At 52.7% G+C, this 23,172-nt stretch overlaps 1 protein-coding gene across 5 annotated transcripts in view; it reads right to left on the bottom strand.

Moving 5' to 3' along the window:
• SLC39A11 (solute carrier family 39 member 11) overlaps positions 1 to 23,172 on the bottom strand; it is a 321,878-nt gene that overhangs the window by 38,808 nt on the left and 259,898 nt on the right. The window lies entirely within an intron of this gene.

Raw genomic sequence — 23,172 nt, 5'->3', positions numbered from 1 at the left:
ATGATCCTACTCTGGTAGATGACCGTCATTGGTTCAAAGGGTTCAACTTGGGATGAGCTGGTTTAATCAGACCTCAAGGGAGTTACTGAGAGGACATGACCTTATTTCTGTTGGACTTGAACCTGGGAGGTTCACAGGGCTGCGCTGTCAGCAGGAGGCTATCCTGCCACCATAGAAAACCTGAGAATCAGCCAACATTGAGGACAGCAGAGCCTAAAGAGAGAAAAATAACCAGAGGCCTGATGATATCATTGATGCCCTGGACCAAACCGTGTCTGAAGCTGACTAGAATCCCTGGACTTTTCAGCTCTGTGAACCAGTTAATTCTCTTTTTAGCTTAGGACAATAGGAACTGTGGTTCTGTTTCTTACCAATGACATAAATGAACACTGAGAATATCTCGTTAAAACAGCTGCACAAAATGACAGTACAAACAAAAGGTTGATATCCAGGATCTATAATGAACTCCTCAAACTCAACGCACACAAAACAGGCAAACATATCAAAAAATGGGAAGAAGATATGAACAGACACTTCTCCAATCAAGACATACAAATGGCTATCAGACACATGAAAAAATGTTCATCATCATTAGCCCTCAGGGAAATTCAAATTAAAACCATATTGAGATATCACCTTACACCAGTTAGAGTGGCCAAAGTTAACAAAACAGGAAACAACATGTGTTGGAGAGGATGTGGAGAAAGGGGAACCCTCTTACACTGTTGGTGGGAATGCAAGTTGGTGCAGCCTCTTTGGAGAACAGTGTGGAGATTCCTCAAGAAATTAAAAATAGAACTTCCCTATGACCCTGCAATTGCACTCCTGGGTATTTGCCCCAAAGATACAGATGTCGTGAAAAGAAGGGCCAATGTTTATAGCAGCAATGGCCACGGTCGCCAAACTATGGAAAGAACCAAGATGCCCTTCAATGGACGAATGGATAAGGAAGATGTGGTCCATATACACTATGGAGTATGATGCCTCCATCAGAAAGGATGAATACCCAACTTTTGTAGCAACATGGACGGGACTGGAAGAGATTATGCTGAGTGAAATAAGTCAAGCAGAGAGAGTCAATTATCATATGGTTTCACTTATTTGTGGAGCATAACAAATATCATGGAGGACAAGGAGTGTTAGAGAGGAGAAGGGAGTTGGCGTAAATTGGAAGGGGAGGTGAATCACGAGAGACCATGGACTCTGAAAAACAATCTGAGGGGTTTGAAGTGGCGGGGGGTGGGAGGTCGGGGTACCAGGTGGTGGGTATTAGAGAGGGGCACGGATTGCATGGAGCACTGGGTGTGGTGAAAAAATAATGAATACTGTTTTTCTGAAAATAAATACATTGAAAAAAAAAGTTAAAAAAAAAAAAACAAACAGCTGCACAAGTACACTACGCTGGGAACAGCACATGTTGGGAACAGAGCGAGGAAAAGGTTGGTCATCAAGATCCCTGCTCCCTCCCTCCAGACCTGTACATGAAAGGAGAAGACAGACTCTAGGAGAGCATAGGCAATATGGTTGACTTTATGGGAACTGTGCTGGTAGGCAAGGTGACCATCTGTGGATGTCGTTAGTAAATTCATGGGATTCGTTCCTGTGCGAGTTGTTCACTGAGTTCTCCCGACTGTCTTAACCACAGCCACGATGTTCCCTTGATACCAACTGGCATTTGCAGTGACAGGCTCTGGGTGACAGGTTGGACGGATAAGGGCAGACGCACTGGCCCACTTCCTCTACCTGAAGGTCGGCGTAAAGGGCTTAGCATCCCAGCAGATGGAGGGCTGTCGGCTCTGTGGCAAGGGCTGGGCCATGTGTTTACTAAAGCAAAAAGCTCTTCCGTGGGCCATTTGCTTTACGAATTCCAGACTGAGAACATCCAGAGTAAAAATCAAGGAAATCATGACATCCTCCAAGTGATTCTATCCTCCATATATTGTTCAGCCCCCAGAAAGCCCTCAGTAATTTTCTGTTCCCCAAGACGCACGGCCTCCAGCTCTGTGCCCTCCCTGGGAAGTCTAGTTTGAATGCAAGGGACCCACGGGGCAGATGGGGCCCCAGGTGTCTGTGGGCTGCTGGAACCGCCGAACAGCTGCCTGCCGACACCCCGGGTTTCAGATGTGGGGTGCCGCGGTTTGTTTCCCCGCTGACTGCATTACTCATGCCTCATTTGTCCAGTGCCCTGAAACAATCTTTTCGGGACGCATTTGGAAACCCGAGTCTCTGTGGTTTGTCTGGGCTGGTTTCTATTTGTAGAGAAGGAGAGTTTGCTTGTCTAGGGCGCAGAGAGAAATGGGCTCTGCAGAAGTCACGAGACGCTTGGTTTCCTGGAGGGGTCTCCAGGAACCCGGATCCACACAGAACGCCTCTGTTCCCTCGGGAAGCTCCCAGTGGAACGGAGGGGGAAATCTTGCCAAATCTCTAGTGTCCATCAGTGATTCCTAATTCTCAGAGAACTCTCTGGCAAAGAGAGATCAGGAAACACACCGCAAGCCTAAAGGGCAGTGGCAAGCAAATCATTACGGAGTCTGTTGGTAAACAGACCCGGAGAAGACAGATGAGATCAGCTTGCTCACTCTTGCCTGTCAGACAGAATTTAATACCATCCTGTTTCTGTTTTTCTTCCCCCCATGACCCAAGTTAGAGCTTGCTTAATTTCTGTTTACAGTGTGGGTCTCACGGGGATGGAGGGAAAGAGAGGTCGCCAGAGGAGAGGGAGGGGGAAGTCGAGGGAGGACTTACCTTCTCAGGGAGAACACCCTAGAGACTGGTTGTTCTTAAGCCTGAGTATAAAAGACACCTGAGGAGCCGAGGCCTCAACCCAGCCCCATTAAATCTGAATCGCTGCAGGGGAGGACCCTGATATCAGTATTTTAAAGCCCCAGATGACCCCAACATGCGGCCAAGGTTTAGATCCACGCTCGAGAGCTGTGCTATCCAATATGGCAGCCATGAGCCATGGGCGCCTACTGCGCATCTGAAACCTGGGAAATCCAAATGGAGACGCGCTGTAAGCGGAAAATGCACCCCATACTTCCAAGAGTTAGCATGAAAGAGAGAACGTAAGCCATGTCGTCACTCCTAATTTTGTTGCACTGAACCACACCATCAACAATTCTGTTACACTGCTTGCAGCTGAAGTCTCTGCTGAGTGAGAAAGTGTGTATGTGGAGAGGCAGGAACATGTGGGTGGTGCTGTGGGGTAGGTCAAAAATCTACAAGGAGCCACTCAAGGAAGAGAAAGAAGACCAACTTAAGACAGCAGCATTTCCATTTATATGGGACATAGAAATGATCTAAATCACATCCCTTGGCACATTCACACTCACATTCACGTGGTATGTTTGTTCTAAGTATATTGAGGTTAGGCCATGTCTCATTTTCTTTCCCCCAAAGAAAACATGATTAGGAAGGCAAAGGCTACAGTTTGGAATAATGGTTTTCTGAGAAAAAGACAAAGTTCAGTGTTGAAAATTCTTTTTGTCCATTCTTTTCAAACGTGGCAAAAGATACCCTCAAAGTACAACTGGTTTAAACAATAAAGTTTTCACTAGCAAGAGGTGAGTCGATAGAGTTTAAAGATAAACAAGCAATCAATGATAGTGTCTGCACAACAATGATGACCCATACGGTAATAATCTTGTGTCAGACATGGTGATCAATTTGTGTGCTGAGTCCGATGTAGGGGACCAGTCTGCTCCACCCCAGCTTCCTGTGGTCCTGCCCAAATTCTGAACCTTGGCAGAGAATTTCTTGAGCAAGCCCAGAAATTCTCAGGCGGGATGGTTCATTTTATGTGCCACCTAGACTAGTCCATGGAATGCTCAGTTACTCGGACAAATACCATTCTGGTTGTTTCTGCAGGGGTGTTTTTGGATAAGAGTAACATCTTAAATGGTAGACGAAAGCAAAGTGTCCTCTATAGTGGGTGGGTGGGCTACATCTAATCAGTTGAAGGGACTGAGAAGAAATAAAAACGGGACCCTCCCAAGAGTAAGAAAAGATTCTCCAGCAGACTGCCTTTGGGCCGGAATGGTACCACTGGTTCTCACACCTGCCAGCCCGCACTGCAAGTTTGGACTCGCTAGCCTCCACATGCACATGAGTCAAGTTCTTATAACGAATCTCGTTCAGTTTATGTACACATTCTATTGGTTCTGTTTCTCTGGAGAACCTGACTAATGCCATGGGTCATTCCTAAAGTCTCACCTGCAGCTGGTTACCTCCTAACATCAAGAATGATCTCAGACTGCTCAGAAGTAGAGACTCAGTTTCTCTCCGTGGTGGCTGGACCCACAGCAGGGCCAGGGCCCGCGTGCTCCTGGCTAGACCCATAGACGCTGCCTGGGGGATGGGTAGTGCAACTCATGAGCATGGGGGGAGGTGGGCTTGGACCCAAGCAGCCGGGGATGAGAAGGTATCATGAGACAAAGCACGTGCACATTTCTTCTCTCGCCCCCTCTGCACCTGCCAACACGCTGTTCTGAGACTCAGCAGTCTCCCATCTCTTCGAAGCAGGTCTGAAGCATCCAGATTTACTTTTTTGAGAAGCTACGGCCAGCTCAGCAATATGCCTCAGTTTACTTTCTCGCCTTCCTCGTGCCATTCACCTCCCCTGCCCCCACTCTGCTTCTCTGGGAATAACACCTCCCAATACATGTTAGCGTGTAAACTTTGCCTTGCGCTCTGGTTTCTAAGAAATCCAGGCTAAGACAATCAGCCTCTTTCTTTTATTTTTTTTAAAGATTTATTTGTTTATTTATTACTGGGGAGGTGCAGGAGAGAAAGTCTTAATTAAGCAGACGCCTTCCGAGGAGCCCAACATGGGGCTCAATCTCGCGACCATTGAGATCACGACTGGAGACAAAACCAAGAGTCGGACACTTAACCGACCATGCTACCCAGGCACCCCAGCCTTCTTCTATTTAAAGCCATTTGCATGCCCAGGAAAAGACCTGGGCTCTTTTTTGTTTGGAGTGCCCAGAAGGATCGGATCAGGAGCGGGGACGCAGACTGCTCCTCAGCCTGTTGAACACAGATGAGCGGAGCCACGTATCTTTTCTCTTAGAGTTAACTGCAATGTGACAAAAAGAGGTGTATCCAGAGAAGGGGAAGAAGGGGGAGAAGGAGGAGGGGGAGGAGGAGGAGGAGGAGATGTTCTAGGCCCAACTTAGTTGTTTATGAGGCTGTGGGTTTTCCTGCTCCGAATTTCCCGTGTCCTTTCAATGGACGTCCCTTCTCACTCGAGCTAGTTTCTGATCAATCTGAATTTAATTCCATTATAAGCAACCTGCTTTTTCTATCTGGATGGGTTTGTGACATTTTATTTATTATTATAATACAGAAAAATTTCCAGGATACGCCTAACTATGAGTTTCTTTTCACTAAATTCACCTGAAATGTGGTAAGTCCTCCTGTGCTTATCCTCAGATATCCCCCTCCCCCGTCCCCCCCCCCCACACCCAGGTCCCAGAAGTTATATTTTTTTAATTATACTTAGGTTGTGAGGTTCCTGTTCAAATTGATCTGGCTGCTTCTCTGGGAACCTGCAGAAATCTCAGGGCGACCTACTCTGCAACCAAAGCGATTATGTACCCTGTATATCATTTTAATCTATTGCTTCCGTCTTCTCCCTTTTTTAAACAGAAAGGCAACATGGAGAGAACATTCGCAGGATGGCTTGGCTCCAGTTTAAACCTTGGATACGGCCCTACCAGAAAGCAGTGTGATTCTGAGGTTTGAGTTTTCAGTCTGCTTTGAAAGGTTTCCAGAGCTTTGCTTGGTGATATGAGGAACCTTCCACAGAGCTTAAAGGTAATCCTCCCCTGGAAAGCCGTAGCACTTCCTTGTTTCTCCATCTACAAAGACCCTCGGTCAAAGGATATGCTTTCATGTCGTTAACTCAACCGCAGAGGGAAACAAATTGAATTTTTCACCTTGAAAGTCAATACCATGGGGTCACAGCGGACACGTGATCGGCAGCGGGATGGGACAGGCCAGAGATCCAGGACCAACGATATGGACAGGTAGGAGGAGTGGGGGGAGGTGAGGTCAGTTGGTATCGGGATGGGACGTCCAGGAGGGGAAACACAAGTCTGGATTCTGGCGTAAGGGGGCTGTGGGAGCGGGCAGCACCAACGAGGAAGGACGAGTTAGCAGCTCCAAATTCAAGCAGACAGGACAGCCTGAAGAATCCAGGTAAAAAGAAAGGTGGAAGAGAAGAAACAGCTTCAAGCAGGCAGAATGTTCCATCAGAGCTGGGGGCGATGTGGCCCAGCATCCGCAGAATGAAAAGTGAGGACATCTTCTGTACCCACAGAGGAGGGGGGTAACGGGGTCAGAATCCAAACTGGAAGAATTCAGAGCCAGAGACCTGCAGCCAAGGTCACAAAGGGAGTAATGAGGTGCCAAGTGCAGGTGAGGGGTCGGAGAGCAGGTCTCACCTCGATACTGAGCACGTATCTTACAGAGCAGGAAGCACTCCCGCATTCTTGGACCAGCAGGTGGATGAGAGCGTTTCTGAGGGTAGGTGCCCACTGCTCTGGACAAATGGAGGCTGTGGACCACACTGATCTTCAGACAGATCAGCAAGTGCGAGGTGAGACCTAAATGGTTCTCATACCGCGGTCCTGCCGGACAGGTCCATCCTTCTCTTCTTCCGCCCTTGGAATCTCAGTCTCTGTGAGAGACGCTAACATCTCCCAGCTTTACAAATCCCCCCCAAAAGGGGCGGTTTTCTAGTTGTTCTCATCTCCTACTTTAAGTGGACTCCAAGTATTACCCCGACACCAAACCTAGACAAAAATATCACAATACCATGTACAAATACGGATTCAAAATGAATTAAATACTTTAACAGCCTAAACTATGAAACTAGAAGAAAATGAGTTCATCTTTATGACCTGGGGTCAAGCAATGGTTTCTTAGATCTGCCACCAAAAGCACAAACAACAAGAGAAAAAAAAAAGAGACACTGAACTTCATCAAAATGTTTAAAATCTATACTTCAGAGAACACCTTCAAGAAAGTAAAAAAAAAAAAAAAAAAAAAAAACCCATACATAGAACATATGCAAGTCATGTATGTGATAAATGCCTTGGATCAAATGTATCCAGAACTCTTGCCACTCAATAATAAAGTCACTTAATCCAATGTAAACACTGGGCAAAGGACAGTAACAGACATCTCCCCTAGGAAGTCATGCACACGGCCAAGAAACACTTGGAAAGATACTCAACATCTTTAACCATCAGGGAAACCCACAGAACCACAGCGGCATCCCACTCCCCCCCAGGAAGGCTGTCGTCCAGTCAGACAGCAAGTGCTGGTGAGGGTATGAGAAATCGGAACCCTGCTTTCCTGCCAGCGGGAACGGAAAGTGGTGCCGCTGCTTTTGGAAGACAGTGTGGCGGTTCCATACATGTTACACGCAGATGGGCCGTACCGGCCAGCGACTCCACACCGAGGTATCCACCCAAGAGAAGTGAAGATAGTGAAAACCCGCACACAAATGTTCCCCGCAGCACTCTTCACAATGGTCCCAAAGCAGAAGCAGCCCGAATGTCCATCAGTGAATGAATGGATAAGCCAAATGTGGCACTTCCATACCCCAGAGCGTCATTTAGCCATAAAAAGAAGCAGAGTTCTGGTACATGCTACAGCATGAATTAATTTTGTAAAAGCTGCACCAAATGGAAGATGCCCCTTACAGAGGTCTATGTGCTACGTGATTCTGTGTACATAGACATACATGCAATGTCCCGAAGGGAAGTCTACAGAGAAGAAAGCAACTTAGCAGTTACCAGAGATTGAAGGGTTGAGAAGAAACAGGGAGCGGGGAGTGATGGCTGAAGGGTACAGACCTCCTTGTTGGGGTGACGGAATGTTCTAGAATTGATTGTGGTGATGGCTGCACAACTCTGTGAATATACTAAAAACTGTACACTATAAAAATGGGTGAATTATATGCTGTGTGAATTACATCACAATAAAACGGTTACGAAAATGCTATTAGGTATATTTATAGTGGTTATAATAAACGTTAATTTCTAAGCTGTTGTCAGGCCCACTGAGAGGCATGCTTTGTCAGGTACCTTTTTATTTTGGCTTTCCGTCGGGGAACGGGCCCCAACGGGTCACGTGGAGTTACTGAGACGCCCACACACTCTACGGCACGCCAGTCATAGCGATGACACCGCAGTCACGTTCCATGACATAAACTGCTTGTGTGTTACTAACAGCAGACAGCACGGAGGACGTGAAGTCAGAACAGAGAGACATGCTCTCCCAGTGGCGAGCCAGGCCGTGGAGAAGCTTCTACTTCATCCTGCCTTTGCACGCCCCAGCCACAGATAAAGGGACACAGCCGCAGCCATAAACATCCATGGCCCTGCTGCTGAGCATGTCCATAGCTCCACAGCGGAGCCCCACCCAAGACCTTGACCTTCACTTCTATGTACTTGAGGCAACCCTGTCTTTAGATGCAGAAACTGAGGCTTAGAGAAGAAAGCACACGTGTGAATGCTGTGTTTAGGCTCCAGGGAGCAAGACCCCGTTGTGTTTATGGGGCTGCCACCCCGAAACTGGCAGGAAGGTGGGGCCCCTCTGAGGCCTGCTACATGCACTTCCTGTCACTATCCCAGGTTCAGATCTGGGGTCACCGAGCTTCCCACCTACTTGAAGAGGAGGGAACATGGCTTGATGCAGGAGGCCAACACTGAAAGGTTCGTTTGGCCAAACAACAGACAGAAAAGTCTGGAATCACAGATCTTTATACACACATACTCAAAACCACCTCCCCTGGCCTCACTGTATCCCTCACCCCTACTTTCTCTCCCCAGTTCCTTTCTGCTCCCCCTGGTGAAGGGCCAGGAGAACAGTGCAGCCACTCAGGGGCCCTAGCACCAGGAAGGTTAAGTCGAAAGCGCACACCCGAGCACTGGGGCAGGGTCAAGGGCTTGGGCCCTAGGAGCCTGTAAGGGTCTGCGCTCCTCCAGGCAGAACCCCTATGCCCGAGGGGGCCCAACATTAATTAGCAAATAAGAAACGCTGGGCAAAGTTCCTTAAAAAATAAAAATCAAATGTCCCTGCGATCGATCCCGCAATTTTACTTTTGGGGAGATGCACAGAAGAACTGAAATCCGGGTCTTAAAGAGATATCTGTGCTCCCACATTTGTAGCAGCCTTAACACGACAGCCAAGAGGTGGGAGCAGGCCGGGCGTCCGTGGGCAGACGAACGGATGCCCAAAATGTGGCCTGTACTGATGGCGGAATACTGTGCAGCCTTGAAAAGGGAGCGAGTTCTGACCTGCTGCCCCACGGATGCATCCTGGCGACCTCGGGCTCTGTCACAGAGACAACAGGCCGTGTGACTCCACTCATATGAGGTGCAGACTGAGTAGTCAAGTCACAGAGACAGACAATAGATGGCTGGGGGGCTGGGGCGGAGGGGAGGGGGGCTTGGGAGGCTCTTGTTTCATGGGGACAGAGTTTCCATTTTGTAAGACAAAAGAATTCCGGAGAGGGATGACGGCGACGGCTGTTCAACAAGGCGACTGTACTAAGTGCTGGACTGCACACCGGAAATGGTTAGGACGGTGGATTTTTATACTATGTGCATTTTAGCACAATGAACAATTTTTAAAACAAAATGCAACACCATGATGGGCTGAGAGAGAACTCATGGAAGAAGGAAAAAACGTTTTTTTCCCCATTTTTTTTTTCCAAAAGATTTTATTTATTTATTCGAGAGTGTGCGTGAGCACGAGCCGGCAGGGGATGGAGCAGCAGGAGAGGCCGACTCCCCACTGAGCGGGGAGCCCCAGGCGGGACTCGAACCCAGGACTCTGGGATCATGACCCAAGCTAACAGCGGACCCTTCACCGACTGAGCCATCCAGGTGTCCCCACCACCACCTTTTTCCTGCTTTTAGAACAAGGGACCCTGCATTTTCATTTTGTATAAAGTCTTGAATTTTATGTAATAATCTGCCCTCGTGGAAAATAAAGCTGGTGTTTCCTTCCTTGTCGCCCGTCTGTAATGAAATGCTCCCCTTAGGTCAGAGACTCGGGCTGGGGAAGCATAGTCCCTTTCTTGGGGGACAGCTGAAATGGGGGCCGGGAGGGCCTTAGGCTCCTCTTCCCTCCCCATTTCCCTTCTAGAGCCGCGGCTCTTACGCTGGCGCGCTGCCCAGGGGACGGTGCTCAAAGTGCCACGTGGGGCCCCTGCCCTGAGCCCGGGTGTCTGGAGCAGGGCTGTGGAACCACGTTCTGGACGGTGTCTGGGCTGGGACTAGCCCACCGGGTCCCGAGCCAGTGTTTGAGAAGCGCTGCTCTGGAATCTGGAGAGGAGAGACGTGATAAACCCCGACTTCTGCCTCCTTGGAATGCCAAGACTTGCTCTGCCTTGCTCCCTTCAAGAAACCATTCTCAGGGGGCACCTGGGTGGCTCAGTGGGTTAAGCCTCTGCCTTCAGCTCGGGTCATGATCTCAGGGTCCTGAGATTGAACCCCACATCCAGCTCTCCGCTCTGCAGGGAGCCTGCTTCCCCCTCTCTCTCTGCCTGATTCTCGGCCTACTTGTGATCTCTCTCTCTCTGTCAAATAAATAAATAAAATCTTTAAAAATAAATAAATAAACAAATTAAAGAAAAAGCTATACAGACTTAAAAATCAACAACTTTAAAAAAAGAAAAGAAAAGAAACCATTCTCAGGAGGGCACTGGCTTCCTGACCAGATGTGGCCCCTCCCTCTGCTGGCTTCATTCTGTTCGCGGCTAGTGGCCTGGGGGGCGCCATGGTGCTGGCCCCCTGACGAGCACCAGGGATGTTAACTCTGCTGAGATCACCTGAGACCACAGGTGGTCCAGGGGGCAGCTGGCCGAGACTGTTCGAGGCTCTGTGGCCAACAGGCAGAAGGGGAGCTTCCCCAGGCCTCTGGGCCCACGGCAGTCCCCGAGTGCCATGCGGGGACACGGGGCATTTTGGCCTCTGGTCCCCAGCTGGCAGGTATGGGCTGACGTTAGTGAACAGGGCGGGGGGAGGCCTTTGGGCCCCCCAGATTATTTCCAGAGAGGCTGTCCCAGGTTAAATGCAAAGTTCTAAAATTCTTCACACTCGTGGACTAAGGCACCTGTAACGTGGCCTCTCTGGCATCCCTCAGCACTTCCCCGAGCAGACTCGGGTCCTGAGCAGCCAGGCCCCAGGGGGCTCTGGATGGCCACCTCGCTGGCAGGCAGGCAGGAGGTCCCTCCTGCAGGGGCTGCAGGCCCAGCGCCGGTGGTCTGGGTGGGGCCCCCAGCCCCAGGTCTGGGCAGAATTAAAGTCCAACGGCCTATCAGATGGAAGGACACCGAGGAAAGGAAATCTTGTCTTTTAAGAACAAGCGACAGGGCTGATGACTAAAATCCCAAAGAATTCTGTGGTTGAACCTTTTTTTTTTGTTGTTTGTTTTCTGGCACAATCTGTCTCTGTTTCTGAGCCGAGCGCCGTGCTCCCTGTGACAAAGGCGTCTTTCTTACGACGGTTTAATGGCTCCAAGACAGGGGACAGCCCTGACTCTCCCATGGGCCCGTGTCTGACGGCGGCGGCTGAGCAGAGAAGAAAGCCACCGCTTTCCAGCAGTTGGTCCAAACTGAACCGAGGGAGACTTACGGAATCCAACAAAACAGAACCATAATCTCCTCCCGAAATAAAAGCGCAAGCTCCCGAGCGGGTGAGGGAAACAACACGCGTCCGGATAGAGAACACTGTGGATCGGAAGCCACGCTCTGGGTCCCGTGTCCTCCTCCGTGGGGGGAGGCGAAGAAAGCCACGTGGGGTCTGAGGATGGGGAGGGCGTGGATGGGGCGGGCGGAGACCCCACGTGGGAGTTGCCCGCGGCCGCCAGAGCCCCGTGCCGCGTACAGGGTGGCTTTAGACCACAGAGATGTATTCTCCCGGTTCAGACCTTAACACACCTTTCTGGAGGGCACCATTCGACCATGACATCTTTGCTCAAAAAACCGGGGGCTTCCATCCAAGCAGCCGACCACCTCCTCTTGTTCTAGGACCCACGGGACAGGTAACTGGCTCTATCTTCCCGCGACACATCCCAACTGTCCATGCTTTCCAGGAGGTGGGGTGGGGAAGTGGATCGTGACATCATAGCCACCAGATGACCTCTGTCCCCTCTCTTCGGAGCTTTCTCCTCTCCCTAGTTCCTTCCCTCAGCACCTGGCTGCACGGAGACACCAGGCAAGGGGGAAGAGTTCTTACCGCAGCGACAGATGTCTGGAGAGATGCTCAGCATGACCTCTGACACAAATGTTTGCTGCGGGTGGCACCGTCTAGAAATTCTGTCCCTCACTTCAGAGAGTTTACATGCATCTCTAATCCCAACAGGCCCGGGGAGAATGATGTTCGAGGGGTGAATGACAATGGAATCACACCTCCTACAGCCAATTCAAGAGCATCTGCCCAGGGTGTAGACGCTTTTTTACAACTAAGCTGCAACTCTTTTCTGCACCACTCTGGGGGGGTCAGTCCTGAAGCCTATGTGGCTTCGTGACCTGCATGGTCACGGCAGGTAGGTGACTTGGGTCGGGGGACAGGGCAGTGGCTTAAGGCATGGGCTCCAGAGCCAGGCTGCCAGGGTACGAATCTGACTTGTGCCCTTCCCTGGCTGTGTGCTTCTGGCATATTCCACATCTGTAAGATGGGGAGGGCAGTTTCACAGGGGCCTCAAGGACTGGCGGATACGCAAGTTGAGGAACACAGGGTCTGCACATGGAAAGCCGTCAGTCAGTGTCAGCTTTCAAGACCACAGTTGCCAGAGGCCGAGGGCGGGGAGGTGGCTAATCACGGGCTTCTGTATTGGCCGGATCTCAGTTAAACCCTGAGTCTCCACTTGCCATAAGCACAGCCTCACAGAAAGTTCCCAGGCTCTGCAGCCTTGTCCCATACTGGAATGGCAGTGGGGGGACTACAACAGCCAACCCTAAGAGTGTCCCAAGGGCAGACGAATTGAAATGAAGGCCACCACCCCCACCAAGCCAGGTCTCGAGCACCCTCAGCGCATCTGCTCTGGAAAATGCTACTGCTTTCTGCCTCTCCTTACAGTGGGAGGTCAGACAGGGCAGTGACGGGCCGCTCCGACGCACCCACGTGAGTGACACGCTCTGAACAGGGAGGGAGGGGCCACACTGCCTCCTGTCTGCGGGGCAGCAGCTTCTCCCTGTCGGCCACACAAGGGGCCATTTATGCTGTGGCCCCCGCCTCCCCCACCACTGCCTCCAGCCACCCCCACCCAAGTCCCTGGCGACAGGGCTGGACATCTTGGCACAGGGGACTGATCTCCACACAACGTGCACTCTGTTTAGCCTGCGGCGGGCTTGGGGGGAGGCATGGACCCTACAAAGCTCTTTGAGAACAGCAGTGTGGTTTCTTTGTGGCTTTCCCAGGGGCAGGAGACGACACAGACCTTTCTCTGCCCCGTTCCCATTGCCACCCTGTCCGTCCTCTTGCACAGCTTGGGACAAGCAACTCGAGGCCTGGAAGCAAGTCCATGGATTGTGGGACAAGGGGGAAGCGGCTCAGGCCCTTGGCAGGGGCTGTCCATTATGAAACTACCTACAGAATTCCGGGCAGGCTGTCAACCCTCCCTCTCCCCCAAACCGTCCTGGGTGCAGAGTCGACCAGGCAGAGTCTAAACCTGGGTCCCGTGCAGAGAAAAGAAAAGGTGGCCCAGGCTGTGTTCCAGGCAAGGGTGCAGGACAGAGAAAAGCATGTGCCACACAATAAAGGCTAGGAAGTCCCAGAGCAAGGGACAGTGCGTGCGAAGACTCTGCGCTAAGACACAGCCGCAAAATCAGCCGGAGAGGGCCTAGGGGAAATCAGGGAAAGGATGCTAGGCATGGGGCCCAGGACATAGGCCAGAAGAAGCAATGTCAGGTCCAGCCACGCACACCTAGAGATGCCCACATTCCTGGCCTGGGGCCTCCAGGCCTGTGTGACCCCAGGTAGACTGCAGAATTCACTTCCGAACCAATTCTCCTTCTGGGGAGGCAGGGGGCTGGGAGCGCTTGTCCTGGAACCTGGGCTGGGAGAAATGGGCTGGGCATCGGCCTGGAGTGTCTGCAATGGGCAGGCCAAAGACACTATGATCGTTACTACTACTATGACTACTGACGATGATTACTATTGTGGGAATTTGCAAATTAGGAAACTGAGGCACAGAACAAACATCAACCTGTTCAGCTGGACGGCTAGCAAGTGGCAGAGCCGGGATTCGAACCTGGGTGGTCTAGCTCCAGCTCTCAAATAGTCCACCTGTTCTCCTGGGTGCCGCACTGGCGAGGAGCGGGTGCAGCACCAGCCCCCTGCTCCCCCAGATGCCTTCTCATGGGTGTCACGGTGCCCTGCGCATGCAAGCAGCCGTCGGCAGGGGGCGCTCTACCTCCCTCCCCATGAGTAACACCTGCTTTCCTCCCAACCTTGTAAGCAGGTGCTTAAGAGTCTGCGGTTGACCGTGTGGCGGTTCCTTGCCTTCTCCCAGATCACACCCCACACCCCACATCGGGCAAACAAGCCCACATTCCATGGGTGTATCTAGAATTACACCCTGTAATTCAGATGTGAGTTAAAAATGAGTCTTTTCCCTATGACATTATCCTGTCCTGGAGCCCCTGTTGCCACACAGTAGCAGAAACAGAATTCGTCGATTGAAAGGAAGTTAGTGCCTTCCGGTATCAGGTTCTTCTCCGAGAGAAGTTGTCCCTTTCTGGGTAGTGCCAGGGATTCGAGAGTCAAGATCCCTGGCAAACTTCCCTCTCTCGCCCCGCCCCCTCTCCAGGATGGCTGCTGCGCCCAGGGGAAGAAGAGGACAGGAGGAGAACGCAAAGGAAAATATTTGCAAATGCGCCGCCCCGATTTAGAGAAACTGATTTTCAACACAGATGACCACACCGTAAGCTTTCCGACAGAGCTTGCTACACAACAGTGAAATAAAGCGGACGGCCAACCTCCTCTTGTTGGACTGCCCGGGGGGGCTCAAACTCACTAATCTGAATGAAAAACACAATTAGATTTCAGGTAGTACTGAACAAGGTTTTCGTGTTATATGTTGCTCTGAATTTGAATGGAGAGAGAGAGAGAGACGAAGTAAATTCCTATCTGGATGGTAGAAAGGACTTCGTTTTTTCCCAGAGTATATGAACAAATTTCTCTGGTGATACATAAGCCTTGAACAGAGAGAGCCCTCCTAAAAGAACGGACTGACAGTGAGAGTGGTGCTCGAGGCTTCCTCTCAATGTCTTTACTTTGCAAATCATGGAAGGTGGCAGTCCTGGGCCCATCTTCACCTACACAGGGGACATTTTTGTGTCCCACGAAGCCCAACAGTGCTGGGACCCCAAAGACGAGCCACCTCTCTTCATGAAATGTCCACAGAAACTGTGGTGTGGGTAGTTAAGAGTCAAGGACACGGTCAGATTCCCAGGTGCTTGCTCGCCCGAGTCCAACCCGCTTGACCCGGAGGTGCCACCGGAAGGACAGTGTCCTGAAAGGTGCACATTTCCTAGTAATTCTTGTGGGTGCTTTTCTGTCTCTGTCGCACCGTGTGTGGGGAGGGATGGGCATACGAATAGAAACACACAGAGATTCACATCAGAGAACGTCCCCACCCTTCGAAGGAAACCAGCTTTCCGAGGGAGACACGTAGCCCCTCTCTCGTGCCTACAGGAGGGGATGAGGGACGTCGCTGGCCTTCCTGGGAGGGTGCCCCAGCACAGCTGACGGTCACCTGAGCCATGACGACGTGTGCCAGGAGAGGCGAGCAGAGGAGTGAAGAGTCCCGACTTCTAGAACACTCCCAAATCCATTGGATTTTTCTTTGTCTCCTTTCTGGTGGCTCTTCCGTTAAAATGATGTTACTTATCACAGCGGTCCTGAGAAGGGCGGAAAGTCTGCCAGGCATGTGGGTGAAGCCAGACCAAGATGAAACAGCTTCTCACGGACAGTCTCAGGTGACAGGCAGGTGACCAGCAGACTTTCATTCTTCCACCTGTGCATCTCTCCATCCAGCCAGCGCCACACGTGAGGGCAGCAGGCCCCGCGATGGGCACGTTTTGCAGACAGTTGGCTGGGAAGGTCCGGATTCTCCGTCTCATCAGCTGGAGAGTTCTCAGGTCTCCAGGGAACAATGACATTTGTTTGCACAGACCCGGGGACATGGAGGGCAAAGCCTGTGCGAGAACACCCTGTCCTCTGAGAGGACAACTCGGCCAGAGAAAAAGCCTGGCAGGACTAGGGGACAAAACACAGGAGCTGGGGGGGCCTTAAGGAGCGAGGCGCCTGCAGACGGTGTGGAGGCTGGTTTGAGAGCTCCCAGATGTTCCCAGGATGGGAGGGGCACTTCCAGAGGTGCACAATGACAAGGGGAAAAAATATCCCCCCAAAATCCAACACAGAACCTTGTAGGGAGTGCTCAGGCACAGCTCTACGGAGCTATGGGCTCTGCGATCGGCCGGAGGAACGGCTCTGTCTGCGTCTGGCTCGGCCCAAGGGTGTGGCAGGCTTTTAGGCTCATCCTCCTGACGTTCACAACCAGTATAATAACTTTTATAACACTGGTTTTTTTTAAGTCACTAGGAAAATAAATGTGTTACCCCTAGAACATCCTAAAGGAAACGTTAACAGATTTGGGGGTGTCCATCCGCACTGCTGTTTCCCTCCAGGTACTGATGTCCCGCGAACAGGGGCTTCCTACCCTTTCCCTGTCGTTCCGCATCTCCCCCTCCTCTCTGGGGGGCGGCTTGGCGGGGGTGGGGGGAGCCACTGAAAAACTGTGTTGCTAAGCAGTCGCTGGAAAGTAAGACCACTGGAAAGAGCCCTCCTTGCTGAACCATCAGCTGGAATATAAAGACGTCATGAAAACTATCAACTTGTATCTATGTAGTACACAGTTTCAGCTTTCGTAGGTATGACCTCTGCGGAAGATGCTCAGGGCTTCACACATCGGCGGGTCTCCGGTTCCGTCCCCTCCCTCCATCCCTCCCTCAGGGCTCGTTCATCACGTGGCCGCAACGTCCAGCCACCGCACAGGGGCGCTGTGCACCACCTGCTTGCTGCCTGCCTCTTGCAAATTCCCGGGGCTCTCCAGCATTCAGGGTACAGCGCTCAGTGCCGGGTGAGGCAGGAAGGAACATTTCTGAGACAGCGCTGCCAGTCGGTAACTCTAGAATTCCAGGCAAGGCAGCTTGATGGGTTCAAGAGAAGAACTTGCTGGCAGAAAATAAAACTGAGCGCACGATCTGCTGTTGCAAATACAGAACAGCACAAAAGTTCATTCCCAGTTCTGCTGGAGTGATAAGTTGGGGGGGGAGGGGTGGTATGTGGCACCGGGAAGGGGAGAGGGTGTGGGCCACTCTGTGGCGGTTGGGTCAAGGTGTGGAAGTACCTCCTCTTCCAGGCACCTTTCTGTCCCCGTACCGGGGTTCCGCTTTTTCAGGCTGAAGTCCACTCTCCAGAGGGACTGGGCTGTGCTCTGGCTTCTCCTTGCAGGGAATGGTGAGACCCAATTCCACGGGTGAGTGGGGAGATCCAGACCAGCCGCCTGAGGAAGGGAGAGTCTCCTCAGAACTTTCTGGAAGTCTGGGAGCTGGTCCTGCCACAGGGAGGTCTAGGGGCCATGTAAGAGTGGCTGGACCTGTGGAGCTGGTTAACGGCAGATGTTGAGTGAACTACGATGGAGAAGTTTACACTTTAGATCCCCAAGATCTCCAAGATGGAGAAGTTTACACTTTAGATCTCCAAGATTTCCAAGATCCTCTCCCCACCATTACAGGACGCCTGCTCCTGACCTTCTCTACCCTTAACTTGCAAACCCGTTTTCAAGAATTTACTGGAACCAAAGTAGGGAGACTAGTTGGACAGAAAGAAAAACATACATAATAGATAACTTCTATACATACACATACTCATCAACTGGGGACCGTCGACTAATGACGAGGAAAACGTGTCTCCTGCCATTTTTGTTCCTAAACAAATGGCTGCTTACTTGACCAATGACCGCTGTCTTAAGTGATCACAAATATACCAACATATGTAGTGGTTTTTAAGACGGGGAAAGCACCTGACTTACAACCTGCTCCTTGATCTGGTAGGCAAACATACACTTTAAGTTTTACTTTGATGTCCTCACCACCCCCTGTAACTTAATGACCTCATAGTTGGTTGGAGCACAGGCCAATGGACCTGGAAGCATCTGGGCGTGGGTTAGCACTAGCCGGCCCAGGCGCGCCCTGGGGATGTGGCTTCTGGATCATCTGGGGATCCACAGCCAGCCAGCCTCCTCGGCTCCACACAGCCTGCTGTACCTGCCGGCCGGGGGTGCTCGAGGACGACAGACACCTCCCACGGAGCGTGCTCAAAGCGTAAAGAACAGTTGCTATGAAAGCGAACCGCGCTCTCCCCGCCGGTTCGAATTACACCTGCCACGGAGTCAAGGGAGAGCGGAGGGCACGTTTCCTCTCCAGGGAACACGTTCTTGGGAGGTCATGCCACTTCAGAAAGGAAAACTGTTTAAGCAGCAAACTCCCCAAGGACACGCGGTCTGAAGAATTTCTGTGGTGAAACCAGAAGAAATTGTTACGGGAGCAGATCAGAAAGAAGAACGCCGTGTTTCCCCGAAACCATGGACTGCCCCTTGACGCCTAAGATTCTTCACAATTCAGGGGGACACTGCATGCGGGATGGAGAGCGTGGGGCAAGCTGTGGGGTGGCAACGGTAGGTGGAGGGAGCTCCAGAGGGCCCTGGGAGGGCGCCGTGAAGGTGAAGTGACAGCGTCAGAACACTAGGTGGCAGGAGGCGCACACAAGTCACGCACCCGCGTCCTACCGGGGTCCAGGGAGGAATGGAAGACTGAAGCCGGCACCGGCTGGGGAGTATTTACTCTGCACCTTTCTCTTCTCTCCTGGTGGCTGTGGAGCCAGGCAGGCGAGGAGAGACCCTCCGCTGTCAGGCGCATCATACACAGAGCCCAAGAAAGAGGCCGCACAAAAGGCAGTGGGTGTCCAAGCCTTAGATGATGGATCTGAACTAAAATCACGGTCTTTCACTAGATGAAAGGCTGCCTGCGAAGAGCCAGATGATAAATATTCTCAGCCTTCAGCCTCGAGATTCTGTGGCAATGACCCAACTCACCCATCACAGCACAGACGGAGCGACAGACGACAGGTGAGACCAGCAGGTGCCAGCTGTGTTCTAAGAAAATGCCACTTCCAGCCCCGGGTGTTGGGCTGGCCCCGGCCCACGGGCTGCAGGGTGCTTGACCCCCTGCACGAAATGAACAGCCGTGAGCTTGACCCATTCACACCAGGGACACGTTCCCAAGTCCGTGCAAATGCGTACTGTCCCCCTCTGGGCCCTACCACAGCACATTACCTACGTCTCCCTGTTGCCCGAAACTGAATTCTCCCTTCTCCCTTCCACACCACAAAATCAGCCAACAGCCCCCCTCGGGCGGTTCTGCATCGAGAACCTCCTTCATTCCCACGCTGTCACCGTATCCCTTATTCTCCTGGGAGCTACGAAGGCGCACAGCTGCCAGTGGTCAGTACCTGTCTGTCGGGGCTGAATTCTTCACACTGGTCCGTCTCCCTCCTCCCCCCAAACTATCCCATCAGAGCCAGATCGCTGTTCAAATCACCTCTTGGGTTTTGTCATGTTCCTGCGTCAGAACCCAGCCTCACTGCCAACCTCTCGCTCAATGATGGATCTCCTCAGCTTACCTTCTAGAAAGCACCATGTGAACTCCATCCTCCCCTGGCCCTAAAAACACCCTGGGGACCGACCCGGGCACCCGTTGATGGCATTCCCTGCCTCTGTCGTCTCTGCTTCTTCCGGCGGCCCATCCCCACAGTCCCGAGGAAGCACCCCACGTTTCACGAAGGGCCCCTGACGCGGGGGAAGGGACATGCGCTGGGTTTGGATTCCCGTCCCCCACCCCCGGAGCTCACGTCCGCTCATCTTAACGGCACCTCCAGGGTTCGCTGCCCGCTAACCAACTGTTTGGGCTCTTTTCTGTGATTTGCAGTAATGTCACACCGAGGTCACAGCCTGTGGTCCAAGCGGTGTTGATCTGGGGGCGCTCTGACCTTCTCGGCGGCACACAGCGCTCTCCTCAATTTTGGGATACACGTGCCTGTGTGTGCTTCAACACGATGGAGATTTTCTAATCGCCAGGTCGGGGCCCCACTTCTGTCCGTGGCGTACCCAGTGCTCACTTTTCATGTCTTCTCAGCGCCGAGAGGGGAACCGTAAGCCCTCACCAGGACGGCGGTTTTGCCTCCCCCCACCCCGCCCCATGGTTCTTAGCCGATTGGAGACTTAAGGAGGCCAGGTGCGTGCAGACACAGGGGGGTCCTAGCACCCTGGGGCGCCGTTTCTCTCCTTGGGAACCACTGACCTTATTCTTTATGCGGCTTCTGCCTCCAGGTCTGTTTTGTCTGACTCTAAAACCGCCACACGTGTGGGTCAGCGTGCACCTTGCATCTTCTCTCCTGCCTTTATTTCCAGCCTTCCCGGGGCCTGCATTAGGCAAGCCGCCTCTGCACCGCACGGAGCTGGAATTTTATCAAGCAAAACCTGTCTCTTTTACGCGACGTGCTTAATCATCTGATGACTTCGCTCGTGCGCCCACCCTCTGGCATTATTTGCCTGTCGCTTTCTTTCTCCTTCTCCCTCGCTCCCTTTCGTCCGCCCGCTGGTCAACTGAACCGTGAGCCAAGGGCCGAGAAAGTTCACAAGCCCGGCCTGGGGGCTGCTGTGCGTTTCCCCCCACCCAGGAGTAAGATCACGGGCATCTGGGAAGGAGGAACCCAAAGGACCGACTAGATGCTGATCTCTGGGTGGGGGAAACCGGGCTAAAGGGTGGGGTCTGCTTGAGGGACAGCCTCTGGGCGGAAGGGCCCAATGTCTGTGCCCCACAGGCCGTGGCTGGGGGTGGGTGCAGTGCGGGGGTGGGAGCACACCCCAGCAGCTCATTCAGCGGGGGGCTTGGGAGGCTGACCATCCCGGGGCCTCCGCCCCTGCTCATCCCAGTGGGAGGGTCCTGTTGCGGGGCTTACGTAACTCCGGGACAGCCTGCTCAAAGGGAAGAGAGGAGCCCGGTTGGAAGGGTTTTTGCTCTACTTTCTTCAAAAATACTTATCAAGATGAACAGAGAGTATAGGTGAGAGAAGAGAGGGCCATCCAAGTTGATATCTTGATGTGCCCGGGGGACACGGTGCCCCTGGACTGAAAGCCTGGCCTGTGAGCCCAGGGCCAGGGGTGGAGGGTGAGTGTGGGGGAAACAGGGCTGTCACCTGTGGGCCATAGACTTATCACAATATGTGCAGTGCCTGTGCCCTGGGAGGACCTGGCCTGCGGATGCTCCCAGGGCCAGTGCCTCGGGGCTGCTCTGACCCCCTGGCCCCGGCTCCCACGGACTCTCAAGTTTCTCGTGGTCTAAGCAAAGCCAAATCCACACACCGGTCCGGCCCTCTCCCACTGCCCGAGAAGAGCAGTCTGCCAGGCATTGTGAGTCACCATTCGCCCGATGTGGGTGACATTGCTCACATCATGCAGTCCTCCCCCGCCCCCTGCATCGACCTCTCGTTTGGTTTTCACAACAGACATCACGGTAACAGATGATGCTGGAGTGACTTGCGAGCCTGACAGGCGGGAATGAGAAGCTGAGAACAAGGAAAATTTCGACTTGGAACATGCCAGCCCACACTCACGTCTGCGGCTTCAAGGAGCACACATGTCCCCTAACACGCAGCATTAGAATTTGAAGATGGGCAGAGATGACACCTAACACACAGGGACCCCGCGTCGGTTGAGGGAACAGCTGGACGGAGGTGATGGGGCAGAAAGAGGCCTCACGTGGGTCTGGCTGCCCGGGAAGCGCGCGAAAGGGGCTCTAGGGGAAGTGAGTTCCTGACAAGCACGGGGGACAGTCGATCACCTGAGGAGGTGGGGCCATTGCCTTGGGGTGGGGCAGGGGGTGTCGATGTTGAGATTGCAGTGAAATGAGCTAGATGTGGGGGTTCGAAACCAGCAGCCCCTGTGCCACCTCTGTAACAGGAGTTCCGTTTTTAAAATAATTGTGCCTTTCGAGAGTTCCCGCACTGCCTAGCTGAGGCTCGCCTCCGTCCTCACCATTCCCAGCTGTCTCCACCCGATGACTGTGTGCACGCATTTTTGCGCCCCTCGGTCTCTTGAAGGCACCTGACTTGGCCAGCCTTGGACGGAAGGCTCCCCCCGACTCTCCTCCAGCCCGAAGGTTGTAGTATTTATGGTTCTGTGGATGCAGGGGGACCATGTAGAATCCACCTCTGTGATGGCTGAAGGATAAGTCCCTTAGGGGGTCCCAAGGCTGTAGCATCATCTAAGCCCCATGTAATGCCAGGGAGGTGGCAGGGGAGTAGAACTTACAAGGTGTGGTGACCGTCTATGGAAATGAGGCGTCAGAGACAGCAGTGAATTTGGTTAGGTCTGTGGCGGGGCAAGGCAGGGCCGGGGAAGCGTGCTGTGCGGGAGCGCAGATGGAGGCAATGCGCTGAGCACCGGGATCCCGAGAAACATCGAAGCAGACCTGTCTGCAAGGCAGCTGGACCCGGAGACGAAGCTCCGGAGAACAATCTAGGCTGAAGACCGGTGTGGGCATCACCAGCAAACAGATGGGAAATAGTCTTGGGAATGGAGGAGCCTCCCCGAGTGGGGAAGAAAGTGGGGAGAAAGGGTGCCCCAGTGATGGCTCCTGGGCAACACAGACATCTGAGAAGAGGCCACGGGATGGAAGCCCTCAGGAGAATCTGCAGAGGAACCGACGAGCAAGGGGGAGCCTGGGGGGTACCAGTGCAGTGTCCGGAGAGAGAAAGGGGGTGAGCTTCGAAAGGAGGGAGCAGCAGACAGCACCGGAGCTGGCTTTGTTTTTTGTGTGGGGGGGGTTTTTTTGGTGTTTAGTCTTTACACACTTAAAGAATTTGGGGGATGCAGGTGATTATACGCGCGTGGGTGTTTTCAAAGTGGTTGCCCATCAGATAGCTCCTCTCACATACGGCGTGCGCCTGCTCTTTGACGGAGCTCCTCTCTCAGGGAAGCCTACCTGACCTCGCCCCCACTTCCATCCGTGGGGCTCGGGGTGCC

Source organism: Mustela lutreola, chromosome 15 (assembly GCF_030435805.1).
Source record: "Mustela lutreola isolate mMusLut2 chromosome 15, mMusLut2.pri, whole genome shotgun sequence".
In the NCBI taxonomy this organism is placed as follows: Eukaryota; Metazoa; Chordata; class Mammalia; order Carnivora; family Mustelidae; genus Mustela; species Mustela lutreola.
Note: the sequence above shows the minus strand (reverse complement) of the source record. Positions and strands in the feature narration are given on the sequence as shown.